Below are 14,977 nucleotides of genomic sequence, written 5' to 3'. Positions count from 1 at the left end.
TCGAACCAGCTCATTCTTAGCAAAACAGAAAATCTTGCCCCAAGATGGAAGATCGGGAAAACAGCATACTATTTTTTAAGTACTAAACTCCAGCTACAAAGGCCCACAAAATGTATCACAGATAACATCAAAACTTCCCAAAGTTAAAACATGTCTCCTTTAAATATTAAAACAAGGACTAAAACCAAGAAAGGCAACTCACGCCTTAAACAGCACGTAGCATTAAAGCTTTACATCACTTTCAAAACAATCACTACAAAACCCTCCATTATTTAGTCTGTTACCGAGTTTAATAACATTGGAATATTTTTTTTTTTTTTTTTGCTTGTTTTGACCAAGGAACTGCAGAATATGCTAATGTTCCTTTTCCCTAATTAAATTCCCCAGAGGTTCAAGTAATCCAGGATCTGCTCTTCCCTCTGCGCCCCCCCAGCTGGTGGGACAGCCTTGGAAGTAACAAGAGCTGCAGACGTGAGAAGGGGAACGTCACCGCTCCTCAAGGTACACAGACTTCAGCATTTGTTTTCACACGTTAATGGTTCTCCTTTTCAGACTGTGAAACAAATGCTAGGACCTAGACGGATGAGAAGTAAATGCAGACTAAGATCACCAGCTTCCAAACAAGAAAAGTCAGTTTATACATTACTGGCTCTGCCGTTGCTTACAAAAACACCCTAAATCCACCAGCCTGGGCTTGAAAAGTGTCCTGGTCCCTCTGGGTAGCAACACTTACAGACACAGCCCAGGAGAAGCGAAAAGGTCCCGACCTATATTAATGCAGGTTTAATTCTCTGCTAGGCTATTACACACTGCTTTGATCACGTTCTGCAAATTTAATTATATATATCAACTCTACTGCTAAAATTGAATTTAAAAATAAAAAATCAGAAGCAAAAGTTTAAAACAGTTATAAAATTTTAACTCCGAGATGAACGATAGTGCAGAAGATCATCAAAAGGGGATGCTGGTTCCACGAACGGGAGGCAGCACCGAGTCTCAATATTTACACGCTTTGAACTTTCTGCATCTGGCATTTGCATTAAGCATGTATCACTCATTCATAGTAAATCCTGTTTCAAGTAACTAATTAATATTACCCCCCCAAATGATGCCAAGTAGGAGAAAGAAGGAGGCCCTGAAGGGAAGCAGCGTGACCCCACCGCATAGAAGCCGGTTTAAGAGGAATTCCTTTCCCCTCGACAATTCCCCGCAGAGCGTACATAAAAACAACGCAAACAGCACCACAAACTCACTGCTCTATTAGCCTCCCCTCCAACAGCAACAGGAAATTTGTTTACAGTTAGCTAATTTGCCATGGGATGGAGAGGGCTGAGAGGGCGCACAGCACGACTTCGAGGCAGGGTCCAACCGAGCAGGGCTCTGAGCATCACTGAGCAGCGCCAGCAGCCCTCAGACAGACCCCAGCAGCTGCCCACCTCGGCATCACACAGCTCCAGAGAATCCCCCAAACTGTACTAATCCTGGGAACAACTTTAGCAGGTTTCAAATTAATAAATACAGTAAAAATTATGACGTGTCCTGCAAAGCCTTACACATTACAGAGAAAGAACAGGGTTGCTACCCTTTCTGCTTTTAATTTTTAATATCAAGTTAGTGACGTGTATAGAATTCGTAGCATGTAGGATAAAAACTTCACCTTTCATTGTATTGCTACCAAGTGATGTGGTGAAATGAAGCACATCACAGGGTGGAATTTCCCTTACTATATTTAGTCTTCAAATGTTCATTCCACAGTAATGCTGTGGATTGGTTTGCAGTTGCATGAGTTGTCTTTTATTTCTCTTTCCTACAAGATGCCTTGTTAGAAATATTTCAGGGAACCTGGAGGGAAAAAAGAAAAAAAAAAAAGAGCAAAACCAACCAAATAAAAAACCCTGCAAACCTAACAGCTGGGGAGGAATGGAGCAGCTAAAAACGTGCTCAAAAACCAACAAACAAAAAAGAACAACAGCCTGAGGGAGAGGACAAGAACGGGAACAAATTCAAAAACATGGATGATTTTGAGAACCAACATTTTACGTGAGGCTAAACGTCAACCTTAATGATGGTATCTGTTATGAAAATGGTCACAGGGTAAAAATTCATGATCATGATCTTTCTCGCCTCAGCTTAAAATATCTGTCCATTTAAAAACTATACAAAAAGTAGATAGGTATTACTTCCACATTTCAAAATTAATTACAGAGCAGGTATTTTATCAGACCACTACTAACAAACATGATGATGCATAATGTAAATACACCGTGTTTGTTTTGGCGGAGGTCAGCAACAGATGTGGTAAATTAAAAATAAACAAATAAACAAAAACCTGTTAAAAATCCACTCTTTTAGTTGAATTAGCATCCAGCAAGCTGCATGACCGTGTATCACAATGCCAGGCTGGGTCAGCCTGCCACTAGGGCGTGCTCCTGGCTCAGCCTGGAGCCACGCACCCTTGCTCCAGAAGCACCTCCTTGCTTTCAGGAACTGGCACACAGTTACCCATATCATCCTGCCTTGTTTTCTTTTTTTTCCCCACCACCTTTTTAGTTTTGCCAACTTAAAGAAATATAGGGAAAAAAGTCCGTCTTGCATTTCTCTAAATTAAAAGAACATCGCTACCCAAACTAGACCAAGTTTCTCTCTTAAAATGCTGTTTGTTTGCAACCCTCCCAAGCTTTTGGGCAGCAATTTTGGTTACAGATTCTCCACTTCCTTGAATTATAACTGAAATCCTTACTGCTATTAGATTTGGACTTCTTTAGTCAATGTAATTTTTCTTTTAATAACAAACAAATTTCATTTTTTATTAAAAATCCATTAAAACAAACAAACAACTACCCGTGTGTTTTACTTGTTTTGATCATGCACACTTAGGAAAAAAAGAAAAAAAGGTAAATGATGTGCTCATAAAAAGTATTGATGCACATTTTATAAATTGAATGTGTCCCATCAGGGAGAGAGAAATTATCCACTTTTAAGTAGTATTGTTTACTGCTTTCTTCCCCACTGGAGTACCTGCTAATAGTATTTGACGTTGTTTTCTTTCTGTATGATAAGCACGGCTGTAACAAAGAATGCAGCTAAGGCAATGAAAAGCTTGTGTACAGAAAATCTGTATCATGTAAGTTGACACTGAATAAAAACCTGAATCTTGAACTTAGAGCAACGCACGCATTTTGGATTTTCAGAGAGCTCAATGCATGAATGAGGCCTTATCTTTAGTTTGTCCTACAAGCACAGCATAACTCCTGGTCTGATTTTCCCTCCATCTGCACAAAAACAAAATGTCATCACCGAGACATTCGATCTGCTCACTACCACTTATTCCCTCTAATCCCTCTATTTCAAAGACCATCCAACCAACAAATGTCACCAGCAGAGAAACTGAAATTCAAGTAATGCAGTCACTAAACAAGGGCTGGTTCGTCTATAAGGACGTGACTCGTTCCTGCATTTTGTCCCTGCAAACAGCACTACAGATTCCTTTTTGCCATACCTGGGGAGGGGGAAGGAGGAGAAAAAATCATAATAGGAGAGGCGGCTTTGAGAAAACCAAACTCTTGGGTTGAAAAATTCATGTCAGCATCTTAGAATTGCTCCACAAAACATAGGCAAATCCGTTTAATATTTTAGTATGATTGCACTCACTGCTAAATATTAAATATTTTGCTGTAATTCCCCAGCTTCCAAACAGCACAATCAAAGTATCAGAAGTTAAACTGACAATACATCATTTATAGCAGAAGCTTAAGATCGCAAGTTACTGAATAGCATTTTTAATCACAAAGTAAGCGTGATAAAAATGACATTTTCTTGACAACAGCAGACTTAGCAATTTCAGGAGAAAGAAGGAACACCCATCACAGCGAGCATGACTCCAAAGCCATTAACAGCCCTAAGGCTGCCGAACGGTAAAAGCGTGCCACTGTGGGGCTTGGTGAGCCTTCAGTGACCATGGGGAATCGCTTGAAATGTTATCCAAGTTGAAATAAAGAACCACAGAAAAGGTTTTAATGCAGGCTAGGTCAACACATGATCCACCCAACCCCTTGCACACGTGTTGCAGTACAGGGGACGGAGCAGATGGGGCTGGCAGCAGCAGTGGGACGTGCTGGGGAGCCACGGCACGAGCCGTGCCCCCTGCCCACCTCTCCTGGTCACGGAGATTACAGCCCCACCAGCACGGGCTGCCTCCACAGTTAACAAAGCTTACAGCATGGTATGCTAGGTCCAACCACACCTGCGCCCAGCGAGGCCCCGCTGCAAGAATCCTCTGGCGCACACACACCAAATTTCCTTAACTCACCCATTTAAGAAGCCATATATTACATTGTACATGATATTTTCAAAGACCACTGAAGGTACTCCAGGAGTCTTACGTTCCAGTAGCTACTGAAGGTACACCAAGGAAGCAGTACGCACATCTCTGTGTGCTTTGATGGGTGCATACATTCAGCAGACAGGTTTTTGAGCTGTATCATGCCATGCAACCTTCATATGAGACACGTCTTTCAAACATAATTAAAAGCAACCCAAGAAATAAACAACTTAGAGCGGCTTTCATTTCCTACTGCCCAGTACTCTCTACGCATGGAAGACAGGCTCTCTTCCTCCCCTTTTCTCCCCCCTTTTTTCTTTTCCTTTAGTATTCTGTAGCACGCTCCCAAGGAACTGATGTGTATTGCTTATAGCTTTCATGGGATTGCATATAGTTACTTGGTCTGGCTATTTTGGAAACAAGATGTTGAAGTTCTCATTCTTTCTTTTTAAGTTATTCCAATTCTTTGGCCTGGTCATAATTCAAACTATTTGGGTTAAAGCCATCAAGTTTTATATGTACATTCTTAGTGAAAAATCAAACACGGGGATTTTTTTTTTTCCCCTTTTTAACTAAACTGGGCAAAAGGTCAAAAGTATTTAATTATTTATTTTTAAAGGTTGCTTCCACTTGCACTGTTTTATGTATGGTACTGCAAATGCTACTGGAGCTGCTTCACATACTCATTAAAAATGATCATATGAGCTTACATCTCTTTTTACTGAAAATGCAGCCTTTAAAAAAAAAAAAATTTTTCTTGCCATTTTGCACAATCTCTAGCAACTTAGCTTAAGGCAGCAACCTGCATCGCTATCACCATTCCCAAAGCAAAAAAGCCACCGAATACTTTGTGCCTGCTTCTGAATTCATGAGGTTCACCCACACCACAAATAAAGATAAGAACTAAGAATCTTAAAAAAAAAAAAAAAAAAAAAAAGCTGAAAAATAGCACCTTTCATCTTTCCAATCACCCCTTTTAACTAAGTGCCACCACATTCTCCCTGGAGAAAAGTGCAAGCACCACCTGTGACAGCAGACAAGGACACGTGTAAATGAGATCTGCCTTTAACGCTCTTGGACTGTGAGAAGGTTAGAGCCGAACTGCTGAGCAGCTACCATGTCTTGGAAGAGCCTTGCTTCCTTCCAAAAAGGAAGAGCCAATGCCAGAAGTTTTCCTTCCTTTTGTAGGAACCATGGGGAATATATTCATACTCAGGCTGTACATTACGCCAGCAGTCCATCAAGTGTGGAAGGGAATAAAGTGGCACTTCAGGGATGGAGCACAGACCTCAAACTGAGGTTTAATTTGCTTTTACGCGTATAAAAATAGTGTGACTTAGTTCTAAATTGGGCTGAAAGCGAGTTATCTAATTAATATCCATATCACCAAAAATAGCGACTTGCTAAGGCAGACAGATACAAACGTCATTTGCCAGCCACAGGGGTTTTCAAACCTGCAACTGGAACATAGCTCAGGATATGGAAGCACAATAAAGCTACGGATTGAAGAGTAGGTTTTCTAGAACTTTTCCAGATTTTGCATTATCTTACAGCATTCCAGTAACACTTTACTGGAGGGAAAGCAACTCTTGGATTTCAGAGTTGCAATTCAATAGTCATATAGAGTTACAACATAGTTGTTCCACTGTCTCAGGAGACACAAATTAAGTTCTTGGCTCAGGTCTGTGGTGAAAATGAACAGGCAACATCAATCTAATCACCGTTTATTCATAAATTACATGGAAAAAAGAGAAAACCTTGGTTTACTAAATGCCAAGCCCAAAGATTACATTTGTCAGAAGTAACAGAATACTTAATGAGAAGAAGGTGCCAGAGTTTTAAAAGTAGCTCTTTATAATATTCAGGTCATCTGCTTACTGAGCCAAAGTTGTCCTGGGACAGACCGGTTCACAAAATAACCCAACAATTCAAAACAGGCTTATGCACACTCATGGCCCTGCTTTATGGAAAAGACTTTGACATGGAAATATAGTTTATTTTTTGCCAATTTTGGAAACACTGCAGCTGCATATTGCTTAACAAGTTAGTTTATTAAAGGCAACAACTGTCAAAATCTATACAAACTAATTTGTCACACAGCAATTTTACATTATTAGAATCTTGTTATAATCTGACTAATACGCGCTATCACTTTTTAACCATGCCTTTAATTGGTTTCTTGGCTGTAAAGGCCTAAAGACAGTATTTCAAAACATCTTCCAATTACACGGAAAAATACTTATGTTTGTGGAAAGCCCTATTACTTCATTTTCACACTCAAAGGGCCTTCAGTAATTTAAGATGAAAAAAATGTTTGCAAACAGACACCAATCTTTGGTGCTGTTCAAAAAGTTAAATGTTTCTCCAGGAAAATACCATACTGAGACCTGCAGAAGCTGAAGACACGTGTACTGAAGCACTTATGGAACACAAGAAATTAAAAAAAAAAAAATAAAAATCGAGGGAACAGGTAAAAAGTTCATTCATATGGCAGAACATATTTCAATACATACATGCAAAACAAACCAGAAAATCCGAACACTAAAAAGTCTCCTACCTCAAAACTTACTTGTAACAGTTACTCAAGAACTTACTTCCAAGAAATCAGGCTATTTAATGTCTTTGCAATCTTTCACAGGCTATGCGAAGATCTTAGACGTTGCTGCTGCCACTAGTTCAGTGGCACTTCAAAGCAAGAGAACTTTGTACAGAAATTATTGATCGATATTCCTAGAGCATGGTATGCTTTCATTTCACTACCAGCACTGGCATACAGATAATTTTCAAGATCCTTCAAGTGTTGTGGCCTGCTATATTAGTACTTTGATAAATATGCTTTACTATTTTTGATAGAAGAGATTAGCAAGCAAACACTACAAGGACAAGCAGAGTTTCCCAGACTCAGATATGCTTCTTAGCAGACTGGAAAATATTTAAGTCATCACTTGAAACACGAGAAATTTTGTGAATTTTTCATGTGTTAGATTAAAAACTTATTACAGAATCTCGATCTGCCAAGATTTATAGACAGATTTTAAATGTGTACCTCATGACTGTCTGATACACTGAAATTAACAGGACTACGCTAATTACAGGACATGCAGTAAGTATGCAGTAAGCAGATACATCAATACAGTATTCCTTCAATCACATGGAACTGAGAATAAAAGTACTGTAATACAGGAGTCACAAAAACATACAGCGTCAAAAAAAGTGCAAAATAAATCCTTGACCAGTCTCCTGAAGCATTTAAATTAGTGCCTCATTATCTGCCTTTACACACAGCTCCCGTCACCAGGGCCACGAGGGCCTTGGCGGTGCCAGTCCCTCCTCAGAAGACCACTGTGAATCGGACAAGCACCAACAACATTTTGCACATGGAGAATAATTGAACCTTCAGCATTTCTTGAAGCGGTGGGACCCGAAAGCAGCGCTTCGGACACCTTTTCTCCCTGCTATGTGCCCCACATCAGTAACGCCACAAGCTGCTTCTGCTTGGGTCCCTGCCCAGAGCTGTGTCACACACAGCATTAGAGCCAGAAAAAAAAAAAACAATTGATGTTTTTGGATATCTGGAAGAAAATGCAAGAAGCATGCTGTTGAGGGTTCTAGCTAGTGGCATAATTCTGTCCCTGGTTGTTTCTTTCACAACCAGACACCACGAGCTGCAGTGCAGCGTGCGTCGGGGCAGGCCTGGGGGCCAGGGCAGGCTGCTCACCTCCTGCCAAAGGGTGCTGGCAGTGGCCAGGAGGGCTTTGGAAACTCCAAGTCCCACACCACTGCTACCTTCAAGCATGCCCTGCAGCAAAGGAGCAGCTGCAGCACGCTACCCTCAAGTGTATCAAAAAGACATAAAAGTATATCTGCTTATTACAAGTTCAGCACTAATGATAGGTTTATCCCCATACTTGCAACAAATGCTGAGGAAACCTTAACACAGAAGATGTAGTGTGCTGTCAGAGGCCCCTCTGATGCTTTCTCTAACACGTGAGTTTCACAGATAGCAGCCAGCAAGGTTTTAATCCAGCAATAGCAAATGCTTTCTAGGACACAGCTTAAATCTCCTAGGACAGCTAGAGAAATGAATAATGTGAACTCCACAGATAGTGGGAAAGCAACTTTTGTTCCTTGCGAGTTACTCATTTGAGTGCTGACAGCAGTTACTAGCACGAGGGACGAGATACAAACACGACACAAACTCTGCTGCCAGCAGGCAGAGCCCAGCAACTGCTCCACCACATTTAGAGGAACGCGTTTAGAACTGTTTGGGTATGTGACAGAACAGATTTGAGAATATCAGGCACATGCAAAGTACAATGCACCTCTCACGTAATCTTTCCACCCTACCACAAATGAAGATTTCAGTAAAAGGCAAGAACCACGCCAGCGCTCATTAATTTGCAGCCCAGTGTAGGTGTGCCAGAGGCAGCAGGAGGCCAGGGGAGCAGGCAGGAGAGTCACAGACCGGCCACGTTCACCTACCTGAGCCAATGTTGCTGCTCTCTGCTCTCAGCCAAGCTTGTTGTGAGCTGCCCCTCTCTTTTCACTCCTCTTCAGTTTGTGTACGAGCTATCTGCTTTCGACAGAGGCCTAAGAATTTCCCTGCGTTTTACTTTATACTCATGAAAACAGACGGTACCGATGCTGATTTGGTAATTACAATTTAAGGTGATACAAGGCAGGCAAATACATTGTTGGCCTTCCTCTCAGGCCTTGGTTCAAGAGGAAGGCTTTTCTTAAGGAAACATTTTTAAGTGCCATTCTCATACTTCCAAATCATCCTCCTCTGAAAGTGGTTTTGAGATCTGTGACCGACTTGCCTTTGCATTCCAGCTTTTGTTTGCAAAAGCACACAGGCTTGAACGTTACTGAAGCAAAAAATTCAGAATAAAACATGTATATGCAAAGAAGGATACACAGCACATGAATAATATATGCCTATAAATAAGCAGAAAAATAGACTTAAAATATCCGCATAACTATTAATTAGTTATTAATATTAGATCTCTGGTCTATTTCCCTTCAAATTAGCAATTAGCCACCCACTAGCAAAATGTCAATTGCAAAACAAGAGGCTATATTTATAGTACAACCTACTTTGAGTTTGAGAGACATGTCAACCACTGCTAAATTACAATACTCCTATTGTGCACTTTCCCAAATTAAACCCTTACACCTAACTCTCATTATAGGCAACTATACGTACAGAAGTCATACTGTATTTTTACAGTCTTTATTACATCACATGAGCTGGTGCAGACGTTTTTCCTTACAGAAGTCTATTCAGAGAGGGGGAAGAAAAGGTATCATGAAGTAATTCATCTGCATGAAGCTAGGTTGGACACTGACTGGGCTGTGTCTTAAAGTTCCTGTGCAGCATGGAGGAGGGAAGAGTGACTGTCCAGGTGACACTAGTAAGAAATCCCTGATCTTAATTATTATAATTATTATTTCCCATCCAGAGACTAGCTTTGACTGCTAGTACTGCAAGCAACTTGCTATGAAATGTAAGACTGCAACATACTATTAGATCTAAAGTTACCACTAGAAGAGCAACAACTCTAACAATACTTGTTATTAATCAATAACAGAAAGATGTAGGCACCTGCTTAAGATATCCTGCACAAAACCACCCTTGTTCACGTCAAATCAGCTGGTGACTGCCAGCTACACAAGCTGGAGGAGTGCTTTACATATGGCCATATCCTGATGCCTCTCTCTGGCCTCTCCAGTTCTCTTCTATCATGGAAAAGAGCAGTTGAGTCCAGCCAGCACGGAACTCTCTGCCACTTTTGTAAAATCACGTAATTCAGGACTTCTCCGGCAAAACTGGATTACGTTGAGTTTTTCAGACGAGGTCAAAAGTCACTGTGGTCAGTCACGTTTTTGAGAATATGGCCTATTCCACTGAGTTTTCTTCTGGTTTGTGTTTTGTGACATGCCTTGAAAACAGTCCTCCTCCCCTTCTCTCTCCAGATACCTGACACTATCCACAGAAAAAGTGGGGAAAAAAAGAGAGCGTGCTGGAGAGGCTCACTGTAGATGGAGAGTTGGCAAGAGAAATCCTGGCAATACACTCTGGATTGCCTCGAGTCTTCTGCTGAAAGAGAAGCGGGACTCATTGTTTTGGATATATCTGGGCATAGAGAAGAAACAGAAATAGAGAAAGAATTACATAGAAACCGTTCCCTAAATAAACTTCAGACTCTCTCTTCAACAAGAGATAATCTGAGCTCCCATTTTGGTGGATACTAGTACATTTTACAGTTTTATAGCAGATTAATTTGGAATAGTAAGAAATCTCTGAAAGACAGACTTGAAATGAAACAGTAATCACTGCTGCTTGTCTTTCCTCTTGGTATAAAATCACATCACCTTTTATCAGCTTGCAGGAGCACAGGCTTCTTAATAACACCTCTTACAGAACATCCTTCTACAGCTCCTTCTTTTACTGTGTCTTGTAAAAAAAGAAAAAAATCCTCCTCTTAGCCTTAAGATTCACCCAAAACCAGGGGCCCTGTGCCACCTGCTTAATTTCTTATGTATTTATCCACGCCAAACTACTGGTACAAAGAAATCAACTGTAGCTGCAAATAACTTTGCACGTGGCTGGTTCACCTTTAAATCCACGGGGAGCGAAGAGAATCCTGGATTATTAAAATCATCATTTGCTATCTGGGCAACAGGACTAAGTTTTTCATTTCCTAGGTTTCCCTTTTATCTTAAAAAAATCACTCCAAGACTACAACTATTAAAACCTAGAGGAGTCAAAAATGAGAAAAGAAAACCAGCTGCAAGAAGAAACAGAACACAAAACCAGCTGGGATCCAAAGCCACTTTCATCACATGGGATATTTTTATACCCATTGTACACTCTTTTTTTTTTTCCCTAATAACTGTCACACATGTAAGCAGGATAGCTGCAGGGTACTTCTGAAGGAGATAAGTAAGGAAAGATGAACGTGGTCCCATCTATACCTTGCTGGGCTTTTCCTTTTTTATATGCTGAAAAATACTTAAACCCTAAGCAGATCATTCAGAACATTTCAGGATTAGGATGGGCTCAACCAGCTAAGTGAAATTTTCCATTATCAGTGAATTTCATTCAAGCAATGGCTGTGGGGATCAGCGCGTCCTATAGCTACGAATAAATATCGGAGCCCAGATTTGATAAGCTAATTTCCCTCTGTGGCTGTAACATTGCAATCAGCCTCACAAGGCCTGGTTGATAACAAACTGGCACCAAATCAAGGCCCAGTTTCTATAATTTTAGTTTCTCCTGTTCCGAATCAGTTTGGAACTGCAGCAGCTCATCTTCAAACATGCAAACACTATCGGCAGAAGGAGAAGATTATTTTCATTTAAAGTTATTTTTTAGTTACACTTCTCCTTGGTGAAAAAAAATGACATTACAAAGTGAAAGGCACTTGACAGGGTTTCTGCATAAAATTAACAGAAATAGGGACAGAATATATAGTTTTGGGTATGCTATGAAAATGCAGACAAGTGGTTTTCTGGGAGGTGCTGGTTCATACACACCACACAGAAAACCCACAACAAAAACTTCTTCAAAACACAGCTGAAATAGCAGAAGAACAAGCCAAGAACGGGCACTTAGCCCCTGCTGCTGGTAGGCGAGCATCCATTTTGGAGCATGATGGCTTTGGATGCTTATTCCAGACCCCACAGGTTCCTTGGAGCTGCTGAGACAAACCACAGACCCGGGCGTTCGAGCCAGCCGCACCTCCTGATAGGAGCATCCCCCTCAAGGATGCCTGTGAAACTGCCTTTCCACGGATTTTAACTGAATTCATTCAGTTAATACACTAAGTGAATTATTATAACCGAATATTACATTATGTAATCACAGAAATGATGAATCCTTTGCCATCATATCCTTCCCATGAACTGCAATTAAGAAGAGAGAGAAATCTGATGACCCCATGCAGTACAGAAGGAAAAACACTTGTGTTATTTATGTACACCACCTCTCTGTGGACAGAGAGCAAAAAGTATTATGCAGACTACGTAAGGCAGTCAGAAGAATAGGATAGCTCTGTCAAGTGATCAGGGGGTTTAACTCTGGCTCCTAAATCTGCTAAGCTTTCTAAACTGTTATTCAAAAATAGATCCAAAATGGATCTACCTCAGGTGAAGCAAATTTGTCTGCTTATTCAGAATAGCAACATTCAGGTGAGAAGGGGCAGCCTGCAAGCATGCCACAGCAGACATTATTGAGAATACAGCTCGTTATGTCAACAAGAAAACTGAGAGCACTTGCAGGCAGGAAAAAGTTTGTAGGACTTTCTTGACCTATTGCAAATTATATTTATATATATACACACATACACTGTATTTTGAAGTGCTGGAATGAGACAACAGCAGATCCATTTTTGTTCCTGTTTACATTGCGAAGCAAACTATTTAAGTCTGAACTACCCCCAGCAATGTAATTAAAAAACGACCCAATTTTAGACCCAAATTAACTGTGTTTACATGGCAGCGTTTCTCACAGCACAGCACTGTGTTACCAAGTCCACCCCTATTTACTTTGTCCCTCAAATCATTTTGTAACACAGGAATCTGAACCAAACCAGAGCTCCTGGAAGTCACTTGGAGGAAGGTGTCCGTGTGGGTGTGCTGGGGAGTAGGTGGCAACCCGTGTGGGTGTGCGGGGCAGGAAAAGCCAAAGCAGCCCACGTGCAGGCTTTACAAGGCTGAGCTGCGTGGCAAAACAGACAGCAAGTGCACTACGAGGCTGGAAGGCCAGGGTTATACAAAACCTGAAAAAACCCTGTTAGTCATCATCTTTTCTATCAGAGTACAGCTCGGTATGCATTGATACAAAGCCTTACAAGAACTGCGATGTGGTTATGTACACTTGGATAAAATGGAGGTATGCAAAAGGTCTACCAAAACCCATGGATGATTAAAAAGCAACACATGCAACACATCATGGGATTTTACTCATTTCACTAACATTTTTCTATTTCACACAGCTCTCTCGTTGCTCAAGGAACCTTCCCAACAATTAAAACCAGACATTATGAACATTACTACCACTATTTATTTGAACAACGGCAGCATCCCAAAGACCCCTTTTCAAGATCGGGGCCCCATTGTGCTAACATTGCATAAACATATAAGGCTTAGTTCCTGTGCTGAAGAGATTGTAATCTATCCAGACAAGGCTGATAAACAACATAAAAGCAAAATGTCAACAACAAAAAAAACCTCCTGCGCGGGACTTTTGTTGTTTTGTTTTAATATATTTTCCTTAGACCATCTGCTCCAATCTTTCTTACTGATCAAGGTCCTCCAAATAGCCTGCATCTCTGCTGCTGCTGATTATGTCCTCCTGGCACATCCAATTAGGAAAAAGTGTTTTAACAAACATGCAAAAAGCATCCAACACTCTTCAAAGATAAAAGTGCTGAGATGTAACACAGCTTTTCTCATCGCTCCTAAAGCGCTCGTTGTTTCTGAGTCAGGATAAATATATTGTTGAATATTGCCATCTTTATCTGAATTCAGTAATATCTTCTCTGGGCCATGAAATGAAATATTCTCGTACTGAAACAGGGCTAAGCGCTAACCCTTGGGTTATGTGCAGCAGAGCTAGATAAGGAGCTGTGTAACAAATCCATCCTGGGTTCGGAAAAAAACAACCTGTACACAACTAACAGTGACAGTGCATATTGCTGTTATTTTAGCAGCCACGTAACAGCCTCCTACAGATGGGTCCTTCCCCTCGTCCCCACGCTCGCGGCAGAAACGTGAGCACTGAGCTAGACTCAGCGGCCAGGGCAGTGCTTGCAGGGAACAGGCGGCACGAGGAGGGGAAAAGGCATCACAGGAACAGGCACCGCGTCTGCTCTGGGCTGAGCTAGGGGATGCCTTATTACACAGCTCAAACTCTAGAAAGGGATAGCGAGGCAAAATATTATACATGCTCTTGTCTTATCTAGAGTTCTTTCTTCATTTGGCAAATATCAAAATAGTAGATTTAGATTCCCCAAACAAACGATTTCCTAGGTGTGACCAAACCCTCCAGACTGCCTGGATCTGGTTGCAGGTGATGAACAAGATGCCTTTCCTACGTCCAAGTCTACACCTCAGATCTCCCGGCCGCCTCTCCCATTGCGACCCGGTTCAGGAAAGCAGCACAGCACTCGGGCTTGGAGGATTTCTCAGCATCCGCCTGTCACTCCAGAAACAACCGCTCCCTTCCCCCTCTCAGCATGTTCCTGCTTTTCTACAGCACTGCTCTTTTTGCTTAACCCGAGATGTCTGCTACGAAACTCTCAGCACACACGGCCAGTCGGGGGGCTCTCTGCCCTACTGACGAGTCAGCCACACTTCAGGAACACACTCTTCACTGCAAGTGTCTCCCCCACCCAATCCTTTAACTAAGCTTCCTAATTACACCGTTCCCATCACAGGATTTCAACGCATGATAGCGGAGGCACTGGGTGAGTGCTCTGTGCATTTAAAGCAGAGTGAGCCATGGAGTCGCTCTGCAAACACCCTCAGAGCACGCAGGCAGTGGCTGCGCAGTGTCAGCGCTCACCTTGGGCACAGCGCGCGGCGAGCAGCTCGTGTGAACGCGCCGCAGCGTTATCTTCCCCGCTGCTCTGCGTGATACCGAGCTCACAC

General features: G+C 41.6%; 1 protein-coding gene across 5 annotated transcripts in view; it reads right to left on the bottom strand.

The window, feature by feature from the left end:
- The window catches only part of TBL1XR1 (TBL1X/Y related 1), a 109,259-nt gene that overhangs the window by 38,638 nt on the left and 55,644 nt on the right, over positions 1–14,977 (bottom strand). The window lies entirely within an intron of this gene.

The sequence above is a fragment of the Aythya ferina genome, assembly GCF_964211825.1.
Source record: "Aythya ferina genome assembly, chromosome: 9".
NCBI lineage: Eukaryota > Metazoa > Chordata > Aves > Anseriformes > Anatidae > Aythya > Aythya ferina.
This window is presented reverse-complemented; position numbering and strand designations above follow the sequence as displayed.